A 13,422-nucleotide genomic window follows, 5' to 3' on the forward strand; every position below is an offset into this window, starting at 1 on the left:
TCACACTCCCGTTCCTTTCCTTGTCTCCTCTCACGCTCTCCTTCTCCCACCCCAAGGGTTCAAAGTCCATGTTGAGGACTTTCATGGCTACTCCTTCGTGAGTCTGGATCACTGTGCTATACCCCCCTCAGTCTGGGGCACTGCCTTGGTGGACGATAGGGGGCACTCAGGGATTGTGATGGTGGTGTCTGAGGTGGCAGGTGAGATCTATGAATCTGGGCATAACTATGCTTAAATGACATTGAATTAGCTCTCACAATTTGGACTTTGTGGGAAGGACTTTGCACGATCGACTTTTATGATGTCTGAATCCTAAGATGATGGCAGTTTTAGTAATATCTCAGTCAAGCATTTTGTTTAAATTCCTCAGCTGCCATGGTGAGATTTGAACTCAAGTCTTAAGATCATTTGTCCAGGCCTCTGGATTACAGGTCCTGTAACTTAATCACTATGCCACCAATCCATGTGCAGATACTCCCTGTGAAATGAAGCGCCAGTATTTGAGCTAGCGGCTGTAAGTGCGAGACTAAATGTAAAGGCACCTTCTTTGCTGTCTTGCTGCATGACATGCTGCACTTGGTCAGAAGGCTGCTCGCCTTCTGAAGGGAGAAAACCAAAAGGGTGGGGTTATGATGAAAGGGGGAGGGAGGAGGGGCATAGTTTCAGATGCCAATGCATCTTGTAAGTCAGAAGGGTTGTCAGAAGAACGGGCTGGTGAGGAGGGGTTATATTATTACACTTGCAAATGCATCTTTGCCGGCAAGACAAGCACTTATTGTCCATCCCTAATGGTCCTTGAGAAGATGCGGTGATGAGGCCCCCCTTCTCGAATCACCACATCTTCTCAAGGACCATAAGGGATGGACAATAAGTGCTTGTCTTGCCAGCAATGATGCATTTGCAAGTGTAATAATATAACACTTACACAGGTGGAAAGCAAAGGTTAGGCATATAGATGCTCATTTTCCTTGGTATTGTTGTTGTGAGGGTCTACAGCTTTTGCAACAGAAGCACCAATTCTCTTCTGCCGGCAGTGGTCCTGACCCCTGCCAGTCTGATGACATTGCCACAGACTGTGTTCCAACTTCTCCTGCAAGAGGGTGCGTTGTGTTAGTGGGTGCCATGGACTGTGCCCATGTAACGTCCCTGCTGTGGTTGAGCTGGGATTGTGTTTAAGGGGGAGATGTGGCTGAAAGATATAGACCACTGTTAAGTACGTGAGTGTTTAGTCATAGAGTTGTACAACACAGAAATGAGCTCTTTGGCTCAACACATCCATGCCGACCTTCTTGCCAATCTGCACTAATCCTATTTGCTCACATTAGGATCATATCCTTCTACGCCTTTCCTATTTAAGTGCCTGTCTGGATGCCTCTTAAACGTAATCATTGTATCTGATTCCACCACCTCTGGCAGAACATTCCAAATATCAAACATTCTCTGTGTGAAAAACATTCTCCTCACATCCATTTTAAAACTTGTTCCTTTCACCTTAAACATATGCTCTCTTGTTTTGCAACTCCTACCGTGTGAAAAAGATTTTATCTACCCTATCTATGCATCTCATAATTTTATATACCTCTGTCATAGGGAGCCTAATTTTAAGATGATTGGATGAAGGTACAAGGGGGGCGTCGGGGGTAAGTTTTTTACACAGAGTGTGATGGGTGCGTGGAACGCACTGCCGGCAGAGGTTGTGGGGGCAGATACATTGGGGACATTTAAGATACTCTTAGATAGCCACATGAATGATAGAAAAATGGAGGGCTATGTGGGAGGGAAGGGTTAGATAGATCGTAGAGCAGAATAAAATGTTGGCACAACATCGTGGGCTGAAGGGTCTGTACTGTGCTGTAATGTTCTATATTCTATGTTCTATCATGTCACCCCTCAGCCTTCTTTGCTCCAGGGAAAACAAGCCCGGCCTATCCATCTCAGTCAGTGTGGATCGGTAATAACATTTCCTCCTTGCTGACAATCAACACAGACGCATCTCAAGGATGCGCGCTTAGCCCACTGCTCTACTCTCTCTACACTCATGACTGCATGGCTAAGCACAGCTCAAACACCATCTATAAATTTGCAGATGACACCACTGTTGTTGGTAAAATCTCAGATGGCGAAGAGGAGGCGTACAGGAGTGAGATTGGCTGGTTGAGTGGTGTTGCAACAACAACCTCGCACTCAACGCCAGCAAGGAACTGATAGTGAACTTCAGGAAGGGGAAATCGGGAGAACACACACCAGTACAGGAGCCTAAAGACCCACACTCAGCGATTTAGGAACAGTTTCTTCCCCTCCGCCATCAGATTTCTGAACGGTTCATGAACCCATGAACACTATCTTGTTAGTTCTTTCTTTTGCGCTATTTGTGTATTTTTTAATTTATAGTAATTTCATCTCTTCGCCCTGTACTGCTGCCGCAAAAGAACAAATTTCACGTCATATAAGACAGTGATAATAAACCTGATTCTGATTCTCTCCCCATAAGTAAAGTCCTCCAGTCCAAGCAACGTCCTGGTGAATCTCCTCTGCACTCTCTCCAATGCAATCGCATCCTTCCTATAGCGTGGCAACCAGAACTGCATAAAATGTTGAAGTGCAGTCTAACTAGTGTTTGTAAAGTTGTAACATAATGTCCCAACTTTTATATCCTATGCCCTGCCCAATGAAGGCAAGTATGCCATATATCTTTTCACCACCCTATCCACCTGTGTTGCCATCTTCAGAGAACTATAGACTTGAACCCCCGGGTTCCTCTGTTCATCTTTCCTTAGTGACCTAGCATTTGCTACATATGTCCTACCCCTATTTGACTTCCCAAAAGGAACCACCTCACATTTGTTACGACTATCTTCCACTAGCACTACCATGGCAGGCACGGTAGTGTAGCGGTTAGCGTAACGCTATTACAGCGCCAGCGACCCAGGTTCAATTCTGGCTGCTGCCTGTAAGGAGTTGGTATGTTTTCCTCGTGTCTGCTTGGGTTTCCTCTGGGTGCTCTGGTTTCCTCCCACATTCCAAAGACGTACGGGTTAGGAAGTTGTGGGCATGCTATGCTGGTGCTGGAAGCGTGGCGACACTTGCGGGCTGCCGCAGAACACTCTACGCAAAAGATGCATTTCACTGTGTGTTTCCATGTACATGTGACTAATAAAGATATCTTATCTCATCTCCCGTTGGCCAATGCTCCGCCCAAATTTCCATCTGATCTATATCCTGCTTTGACAACCTTCCTCACTATCCATAACACCACCAATTTTCAGGTGGTCCACAAACTTAGTAATCATACCTCCTACGTTCACATCCATTTCGTTATAATCACAAACAACAAACTGTCCAGCACCGATCCATGCAGTAGACACAGATTTTCAATCAGAAAAGCATCCTTCCATCACTACCCTCTGCCCTCCTATTATCAAGCCAATTTTGGATCCAATTAGCCAGCTCACCTTGGATCCCATGTGCCTTAATCTTCTGGACCAAAAGCTGGAATATCAAAATTTAGAACTCCTTCTGGATAGAGATTGTGGTCAGTGGGTGGTCTTGGAGTACACCATTGAGCAACGTGCAAAATTGGAAGTGGGGTGGTGGAGAAATGGGAGGTGAAAATGTAGCATTGATGTTGACCGCATATGGCCTCAGTGAACTTCTTTCTGTGCTGGGGGCTTGACTCCCAGCATTTACTTTTAACCCTAGCCTCCTCGCTAACTTGTCCACACTTCCCTCACGTGTTGAAGTCAGGGTGGGACAGACAAGGAAATAACAAAAAATAAATGCCTTCCCTCTTTCGTTTGAACACTCTATTTCAAAACTTACATATGTTTAAAGTTTTCTGATGATTAAGTGACCATATTTTAAAATGGCTAAGATCTCTTGAATTAGAGATCTCTTGGGTAGGTTTTATGACACCTACCCAAGCATTTTATGGGCAGGCACAGTAGTGTAGCGGTTAGCGTAATGCTCCTACAGCGCCAGCGACCTGGGTTCAATTCCAGCCACTGTCTGTAAGGAGTTTGTACGTTCTCCCCGTGTCTGCGTGGGTTTCCTCCGGGTGCTCCGGTTTCCTCCCACATTCCACAGACATACAGGTTAGGAAGTTGTGGGCGTGCTATGTTGGCACCGGAAGCATGGCGACACTTGCGGGCTGCCTCCAGAACACTCTACGCAAAAGATGTATTTCACTGTGTGTTTCGATGTACATGTGACTAATAAAGATATCTTATCTTATCTATGAATTCTTTCTTATGGTGCAAAGCCTTGCAAATGTAATCTTAACAGCTGTAAACTTTTACACAGCACAATAGCAGCACCCAGTGGTACATGTTCAGTACAGCAGCTCTCATCAGTTTCCTTATAACTTTTCTATAATTCAACATAATGTTAGATCAGAGTTGGTTTGATGGTGGTGCCAAGCCTGACGTAAAATAGAGGAATTCCAGGTGTAATGGTTTAAATTGCAATTGAAGCTCTCATTGCTGGTAGCAATTGAAAGGTGAAAATGAACCAAACAAAACACAAAAATTAAATACAAAATACATGATGAAAAAAATTACACTTCTACCCATTTTTCTTGTCCATTTAAAATTAGCGTCTAAGGTTGCTCGAAGGAGATGAATAAGGTTTGAACAGTCTCACATCAGTGGTTTTCTTGTAGCTGGTAATCACTTTGATGTTTGCCTCTGAACTATCTGTCATTTGGTGACAATTTATTTCTTTCCAGTGGGAATATCTTGTATCATTGCTTTATTCAGGAATAGAGGATGTCGTCTTGGTCAGATGGTGTCAAAAGTGCGTGGTAAACCTATCACCAGATGTCAGAATCTATGGAGAGATCCTCACGTTCCTGCCTCTCCCTGAAGACCTGGGCATCCTGAGGCCTTGCTCTAGAAAGGAAACCGTCACTAACCTTTTCCCTGTGGCTGTAAGTACACAATCTGATTTAGGTCGACTGCAATTCCAGCTGGCATTGGAGATGTCCTTGCCTCGTGTCCTAGTTAAGGCCACTCGTGCTGGTGCCTGCCCATGTGCATGTGCCTTTGAACAGCCTTTGGATTGCAGAGGCAGTATGTGATTTGCTGAATCACAGTTATCATCAGTCTGTCTGGTTTTGCTCTAGGGCTGGCCAGGCTGTGTTTCTCTGCACTGTAGAGGGAAAAGGAGAGATTGTGGTGTGAAGTTGGGCTGGAGAAAAGTTAAAGATTTCTGTTCACCTTCTGTGTTTGGAGAAAACAGGAGAGACCTGTGAGAATGAGGATCATACATGATGATATTGTCATCGGCAGTTTCTGATCCACCCTTAATCAACAATTATCTGCAAGAATAATGCTCTGGGAGTCACTCTTTTGTTTTGGTTATTTTTAGGCTTTGTAAACATCACCACACTAGAGTTCTGTGATCAATAATGGAAAAGACTCTGGAAGAGTAAATGTGGACTGCTGTAATGAACTTGCACCATTAGATGCTGCTAATGTGCTTTAAGATAAGATTTCTTTATTAGTCACATGTACATCGAAAAAGACAGTGAAATACGTCTTTTGCATAGAGTGTTCTGGGGGCAGCCCGCAAGTGTCGCCATGCTTCCAGTGCCAACGTAGCATGCCCACACTTTCCTAACCTGTATGTCTTTGGAATGTGGGAGGAAACCGGAGCACCCAGAGGAAACCCACGCAGACACAGGGAGAACGTACAAACTCCTTACAGACAGCGGCCAAAATTGAACCCAGGTTGCTGGCACTGTAATAGTGTTACGCTAACCGTTACCCTACTGTGCCCGCCCAAGTTAGAGAAACAAAGGTCTGCAGATGCTGCAATCTAGATGAGAAACACTATGATCCTGGAGGAACTCAGCAGGCCAAGCAGCATCCGTAGAGAAAAGCAGGTGGTCAACGTTTCAGGTCAGGACCCTTCTTCAGGGCTGAAGATAGGAAAAGGGGAAGCCCAATATGTAGGAGGGAAAAGCAGAGCAGTGATAGATGGACAGGAGAGGTGGGGTGGGTACAAGGTGGTGATAGGTAGATGCAGGTAAGAGATAGTGATGGGCAGGTGTGGGGGAGGAGGGGAGAGCAGATGCATTGGGGAACGTTTGAACTGTTCCTTTCAGCAAGTATTCAATCCCTTTTATCCTTGATAAATTCACCCTCCTTCTTCATTCTTAGCAGAAGTGCTCAACAGCACTGAAGAACTTGCACATGTCATTGCTGTCAGTGAGTAGATGGGTCTCCTGTGCTCTTTCATTCCACCATCTGTTCTTTAGGTCATCGCTGGATGTCAGCCTTCACGTACCCATAGAACTGCTTGTTTTCTCTTGATACACAGCAGAGCTACCAACCCATGAACTCCTTGTGTGTGTGTGTGTCCCCCTGCCTGTAGAGGGAAGGGAGAACAGCAAACCCACTGCAAGAAGTAACCAAGAAGGTCAATGAGTGCAGGGTGGTAGATGTGGTCTTTATGGACTTCAGTAAGGCCTTTGATAAGGTTCCACATGGTAGGCTGCTGTGGAAAGTTAGATCACATGGGATCCAGGGAGAGCTGGCTGATTGGATACTGATAGGAAGCAGAGAGTGATGGTGGAAGGTTGTTTTTCAGACTGCAGGCCTGTGACTAGTGGTGTCCTCCAAGGATCGGTGTGAGGTCCATTGCTATTGGTCATCTATATCAATGATTTGGATGAGAATGTACAAGGCACGGTTAGTAAGTTTGCAGATGACACTAAAATAGGTGGTGTTGTTGACAGTGAAGGTTATCAGGATTTACAGAGGGATCTTGATCAGCTGGGTAAGTGGGCCGAGGAATGGCAAATGGAGTTTAATTCGGATAAATATGAGGTATTGCATTTTGGGAAAAAAATTAAGGGTAGGACTTTCACAGTGAGCAGCAGGGTCCTGGGGAGTGTTGTAGAACAGAGGGACCTAGGCGTACACGTACATGGTTCCCTGAATCTGGTGTCACAGTAGACAGGATGGTGAAGAAGACTTTTGGCTGCTGGCCTTCATCAGTTAGGGCATTGAGTATAGAAGTTGGGATGTTGTGTTGCAGTGTACAAGACGTTGGTGACGCCACATTTGAAATATTGTGTTCAGCTTTGGTCACCCTGCTATAGGAAAGATGCCATTAAACTGGAAAGAGTGCAGAGGAGGTTTACGAGGCTGTTTCCAGGACTTGAGGGATTGACTTATAGAGAGAGGCTGAGCGGGTTGTGATTTGTTTCATTGGAAAGCACAAGAATGAGGGGTGATCTTACTGAGGTGCATAAAATTATAAGGGACGTATATAGGGTGAATGCACTCAGTCTGTTTCCCTGGGTTGAGGAATCAAGAACGAGAGGGCATAGGTTTAAGGTGAGAGGGGAGAGATTTAATAGGAACCTGAGGGGCAACATTTTCCACCCAGAGTGGTCAGTTACTGGAATGAGCTGCCAAAGGTCCTGGTTGAGGCAGGTACATTAACAACATTTAAAAGGTATTTGGACAGGTACATGGATAGGAAAGGTTTAAAGGGATGTGGGCCAAATGCAGGCAAGTGGGACTAGCTTAGATTGGGATTTTGGTTGGCATGGACCAGTTGGGCCAAAGGGCCTGTTTTGGTGGTGCATGACTCTCTGCCTCAGACCTGGGTTGTGCGTAGACTCTGAGCTGCAGATCCTGTCCACACATGGAGCCTGTCCACACATGGATCCTGTCCACACATGGACCCTGTGCACACATGGATCCTGTCCACACATGGACCCTGTGCACACATGGATCCTGTCCACACATGGACCCTGTCCACACATGGATCCTGTCCACACATGGACCCTGTGCACACATGAGGACTCCGTGCCCTGGACCATGGATACCCATGAACCTCCGCCCCGGAGCCTGGGTACAAGGAATTTCCAGAGAGAGAGAAAAAACGATGCTGCGTAATGACGACAGCAGACGTGCGGTGCGTGAGTGGCGTGGTGACGTTACAGGCCGTCCCAAAGTTGGTGCTGGAGCCGGAGCGAAGGGACGGCCGGCGGCGGCGGCGGGAGCGGGAGCGGGAGCGGGAGCGGGGGAGTCGGTGTCACCGCCTGGCGCAGGTAGGAGGCTCGGGGTCTATTTCAGGCAGACTGCCGAGAAACCCCAGGGCGGGGGCGGGAGAGGAAGAAAGATCCCTGTGGAGGGGAAGGTCGGTCCGGGCCCCCCATCATCTCCCCCCCCCCCCCATCATCTCCCCCCCCCCCCATCATCTCCCCCCCCCCATCATCTCCCCCCCCCATCATCTCCCCCCCCATCATCTCCCCCCCCCATCATCTCCCCCCCCATCATCTCCCCCCCCCATCATCTCCCCCCCCATCATCTCCCCCCCCATCATCTCCCCCCCCATCATCTCCCCCCCATCATCTCCCCCCCCATCATCTCCCCCCCATCATCTCCCCCCATCATCTCCCCCCCATCATCTCCCCCCATCATCTCCCCCCATCATCTCCCCCCCATCATCTCCCCCCATCATCTCCCCCCCATCATCTCCCCCCATCATCTCCCCCTCCATCATCTCCCCCCATCATCTCCCCCTCCATCATCTCCCCCCTCCATCATCTCCCCCCTCCATCATCTCCCCCCCAGTCATCTCCCCCCAATCATCTCCCCCATCATCTCCCCCCCATCATCTCCCCCCCATCATCTCCCCCCATCATCTCCCCCATCATCTCCCCTCCATCATCTCCCCCCATCATCATCTCCCCCATCATCATCTCCCCCCCTCCATCATCTCCCCCCCTCCATCATCTCCCCCCTCCATCATCTCCCCCCTCCATCATCTCCCCCCTCCATCATCTCCCCCCCTCCATCATCTCCCCCCCTCCATCATCTCCCCCCTCCATCATCTCCCCCCCTCCATCATCTCCCCCCCTCCATCATCTCCCCCCTCCATCATCATCTCCCCCCTCCATCATCATCTCCCCCCCTCCATCATCTCTCCCCCCCCATCATCTCCCCCCCTCCATCATCTCTCCCCCCCTCCATCATCTCTCCCCCCCTCCATCATCTCTCCCCCCCTCCATCATCTCTCCCCCCCTCCATCATCTCTCCCCCCCTCCATCATCTCTCCCCCCCTCCATCATCTCTCCCCCCCTCCATCATCTCTCCCCCCCTCCATCATCTCTCCCCCCCTCCATCATCTCTCCCCCCCTCCATCATCTCTCCCCCCCTCCATCATCTCTCCCCCCCTCCATCATCTCTCCCCCCCTCCATCATCTCTCCCCCCCATCATCTCTCCCCCCCCCATCATCTCTCCCCCCCTCCATCATCTCTCCCCCCCTCCATCATCTCTCCCCCCCTCCATCATCTCTCCCCCCCTCCATCATCTCTCCCCCCCTCCATCATCTCTCCCCCCCTCCATCATCTCTCCCCCCCTCCATCCGTCTCCCCCCCTCCATCCGTCTCCCCCCCCAGCCGTCTCCCCCCCCCAGCCGTCTCCCCCCCCCAGCCGTCTCCCCCCCCCCAGCCGTCTCCCCCCCCCCAGCCGTCTCCCCCCCCCAGCCCCGTCTGCCCCCCCACCCCTGGCCGCCCAGCTGTCTCTCTCCCCCCCCCCCCCCCGGCTGTCTTCTTCCCCCCTCCCCCACCATCTCACCCTCACTCTCCCATTTCCCCTTCGTGCAGGGGAGGCTGCCCCCCCCCCCACTATCTCAACCCCTGACGAGAATCTGCCCCTCCCTTTGTTTCCCCATCTTGCAAGGGAGGCTGACACCACCCACCCCACCCTCCCCCCCCACACCCCGCATCCCTTGCTCCCACTCCAATCTCCTGCCACTAAGGGGAGAAAAAGAGTCCATCTTCCATTACAGTCATAACTCATTGCTCTCCCCCAACTCACCCCCAACCCTGATGGACATACAGTCATCTTCCCCCTCCCACACACTTTTACAATGGATTCAGGATCTGGCCTTCGCAGAGGAAGGGCTATGATCACTTCAACCCCCTTTACAATGGACAGGTCTTCTTTCCCACTCTCCTCTGTGTCATCTTTAAATGGAATGAGGGAATGCCCTCTACTTTTGGAATTATAGGTGTTAGGGGTAGGTTGTGTCAGTGTTTGTACGGAAGGAGGAATTTTTCCCCTTGCAGTGGGAATTTCCTTTGGATGGCTTTCATGGGATTTGATCTCCATCATGGGTCGCTGTAGCTGTCTCAATGTGTCGGCATAGTCTCACTCTGTTAATGCATGGGGTATCAAGTGAACAGTGGAAAGATATTTTCTGAAAACACCAAATCAGTTTTGAGAATGCAGTGTTTGGGAACGGTTTTGAACATGAATAATGCATCAGTTCTCACAATAGTGGATACTAGTAACATCTCAAATCCTAGGATCTTGAAAGAAGGGGCTTGTGGGATGGTTGATACATTGATTTTAATGTTCCAGAATTTTCCAAAAGGTTCCATTGGATTGGAAAATAGAGCATGTAACCACTTTATTCAAAAAGAGAGAGAAACCAGAAAATTACAGACCAGTTAGCTTAACATGTGTCGTAGGGAAAATGTTGCAACCCAAAGACATTAAAACAGGGCACTTAGAAATATTAAAGATAACTAGGGCAAGTTGACGTAGTTTTGTGGAAGGGAAATTATGTTTCACCAATTTATTGCAGCTTTTTAAGAAGTAATATGTGCTGTGAATAAAGAGAAATACATGGATGCATAATACTTGGCTTTCCGAAAGGCATTAGCTAAGGTTATTGCAGAACCTAAATGCTCATTGTGCTGAAGATGACACATTTATGTGGATAGAAGATTGGTTCATTAACGGTTGACACAGTAGACATAAATGGGTCTATTTTTGGTTGGCATGATGTAAGGAGTGGTGTGCCAGAGGGATGGGTGTTGGAGACATGATTTTTACTATGTACTGTATATTGAGACGCTAAGTTTTCTGATGGCACAATGAGAGATGAGGAAGGAAGATGTGAAGTGAACATGTATGCAGATGTGATAAGAGGGATATATATATAGGTGAGTGAGTGGGCAAATATCTGGCAAGTGGGTTAAAATGTGGGAAAGTCTGAAATTGTCCATTTTAGCAGGAAATCAAAAAAAAAGCATGTTATTTAAATGGTAAAAGATTGCAGAACTATTGGATGCATAGGGGGCTGGGTGTCTTATTGATGATTTGCAAAATCAAGTACAGGATGTAATGAGCAACACTAACGAAATGGTATTTATTGCTGGGGGATTTGGATACAAAAGTAAGGAGGTTATGCTTCAGTTTCTAAGACAATGGTGAGGACATATCCAGAGTACAATGTACGATAACCGGTCTCCTCATTTTAAAAAGGTGTGTTAATGCTTTGGAAGAAGTTCAGAGGTTTACTGAGTTGATATTGTTTAGCAGAGTGAAAGGTGACCTGACACGTCCTGAGGAATCTTGATAAGATTGACGTGGGGAGGATGTTTCCTCTGGTGGGAGAATCTAGATCTAGAAGTCACTGTTTAAAAGTAAGGGATTGCCTATGTAAGACAGAGATGAGGCAATTTTCTTTTCTGCGTCAAGTTTTTGGAACTACAGAAAGAGAAGTGTGTTGCAGAATCTGCTTATTTTTAAGGCAGAGGTAGATAGATTCGTGGTAAGTAAAGGAGTGAAAGATTTCTGGGGACAGGCAGGACTATGGAGCTGAGATTATAGTCAGATCAACAGAGATGTTAAGAGTCATAGAGAGGTACAGCATGGATAGGGGCCCTGAAGCCCATCAAATCTGCACTGGCCATCAATCGCCCATTTACACTAATCCTACATTAATCTCATTCTCCCTACATTCTATCATCTCCCTCATTCTCCCGTGCACTAGGAGCAATTTGCAGTGGCTAATCAACCTACTGACCCACACATCTTTGGTATGGGGAGGAAACCCGTGTGGTTACAGAATGACGTGCAAGCTCCACACAGCGCCCGAGGTCAGGATTGAACCTAGGTCTCTGGCACTGTGAGGCAGTGACTCTGCTAGCTGCGCCATGTTACTGCCCTGTAACTGCATGGCAGAGCAGGCTTGAAGGGCCAGGTAGCCTACACCTGATTACTCGTTTGCTCATATCAGTAGTCATGCCTTGAGTTTAAAGCATTTTGAGCCAGAATCTGGGTAAAGAAAAACTACAAAGGAAGGCTAGTTATGAGGTCCTGCAAAGTAAATAATTTTGTAATGTTGCTGTGAATTGGTGTCTGTATTCCCTTTAAGAAGAGGTTCATAGCAAGTATTGACTCTAAGTACTTCTGAGTTTTAATGCAAAAGATAGTTCTCTCATGATGTAAGGTTGGCTGGAGATGAGACAGTTTTATTTTTCAAATGTTCATGTTTGATTATTATTTGCCAAGTGTCCTTTTTTATCTGAGTTTATAAGGCTTTCGTGGTTTTGCCTGATCATAACCAGAATTTGTTTATCCCCCTTAATGTGGGAATGGTTAGAATCATACATTTGGCATGGACGTATTTTTGTTTTGATTTCCGTTTACCACAGAAGTAAATCCACCCAGAGGAAAGTGAAAAGCTAATACTTGGTGATCTAAAAATTTCCATTAATGTTTTTAACATTGAAAAGTCTCCCAATATGTTGTAAAGCCAACAGTTGGTGCCAATGTAAAGATGGAGGATTGACCAAGTATTTGCATAATGAATGTCTTAAACTGTCAAGGCTGGCTGTTCATTCTCTGGATTTAGAACCATAGAACACTACAGCACAGAAAACAGGCCATTCAGCCCTTCTAGTCTGTGCCGAAACTTTATTCCACAAGTCCCATTGACCTGTACCCAGTCCATAACCCTCCAGACCTCTCCCATCCATGTATCTATCCAATTTACTGTTAAAACTTAAGAGTGAGCCCGCATTTACCACATCGGATGGCAGCTCGTTCCACACTCCCACCACTCTCTGAGTGAAGAATTTCCCCCTAATGTTCCCCCTAAACCTTTCCCCTTTCACCCTAAAGCCCTCTCGTACTTATCTCTCCTAATCTAGGTGGAAAGAGCCTACTCGCATTTACTCTGTCTGTATCCCTCATGATTTTGTAAACTTCTATCGAATCTCCTCTCATTCTTCTACGCTCCAAGGAATATTATAGTTTTGAAATATACAATATTTGAAATCTCCTTTGTGCTGAAGTAATGTATTTAGTAGACCCTGTTCAGGGCTGCCTTGTTTATGAGGAATGGTTTAAATAGGATATCAAGCAGAAGTTATATGAATTGATATAATACTTCTAATATTTTTAGAAATTCCAGAGGTGCTTGCACACAAGTACATCAGGACATTTGGCAGCTCGAGCCCATTCTACCATTGAATCACAACTGATCTACCGCATGGTTTCATTTACCCGCATTTGTTGTATTTTGATTTTTGGGAGTCGTGGGTAAACCCTGTCCACAAATCTCTTGGACAGTTGATGAACCCCATTTCTGGACCTGCTGTCTGTCAA

General features: G+C 47.2%; 1 protein-coding gene across 2 annotated transcripts in view; it reads left to right on the forward strand.

The window, feature by feature from the left end:
- Positions 1-7,977: 7,977 nt before the first annotated feature.
- reck (reversion-inducing-cysteine-rich protein with kazal motifs) overlaps positions 7,978-13,422 on the forward strand; it is a 115,948-nt gene continuing 110,503 nt past the window's right edge. For both annotated transcript variants that reach the window (XM_052023225.1, XM_052023226.1), the window contains exon 1: positions 7,978-8,062. The gene's annotated coding sequence lies outside the window, so the exon portion shown is untranslated. The remainder of the gene's footprint in view (positions 8,063-13,422) is intronic.

Source organism: Pristis pectinata, chromosome 9, assembly GCF_009764475.1.
Source record: "Pristis pectinata isolate sPriPec2 chromosome 9, sPriPec2.1.pri, whole genome shotgun sequence".
NCBI classification, from domain to species: Eukaryota; Metazoa; Chordata; class Chondrichthyes; order Rhinopristiformes; family Pristidae; genus Pristis; species Pristis pectinata.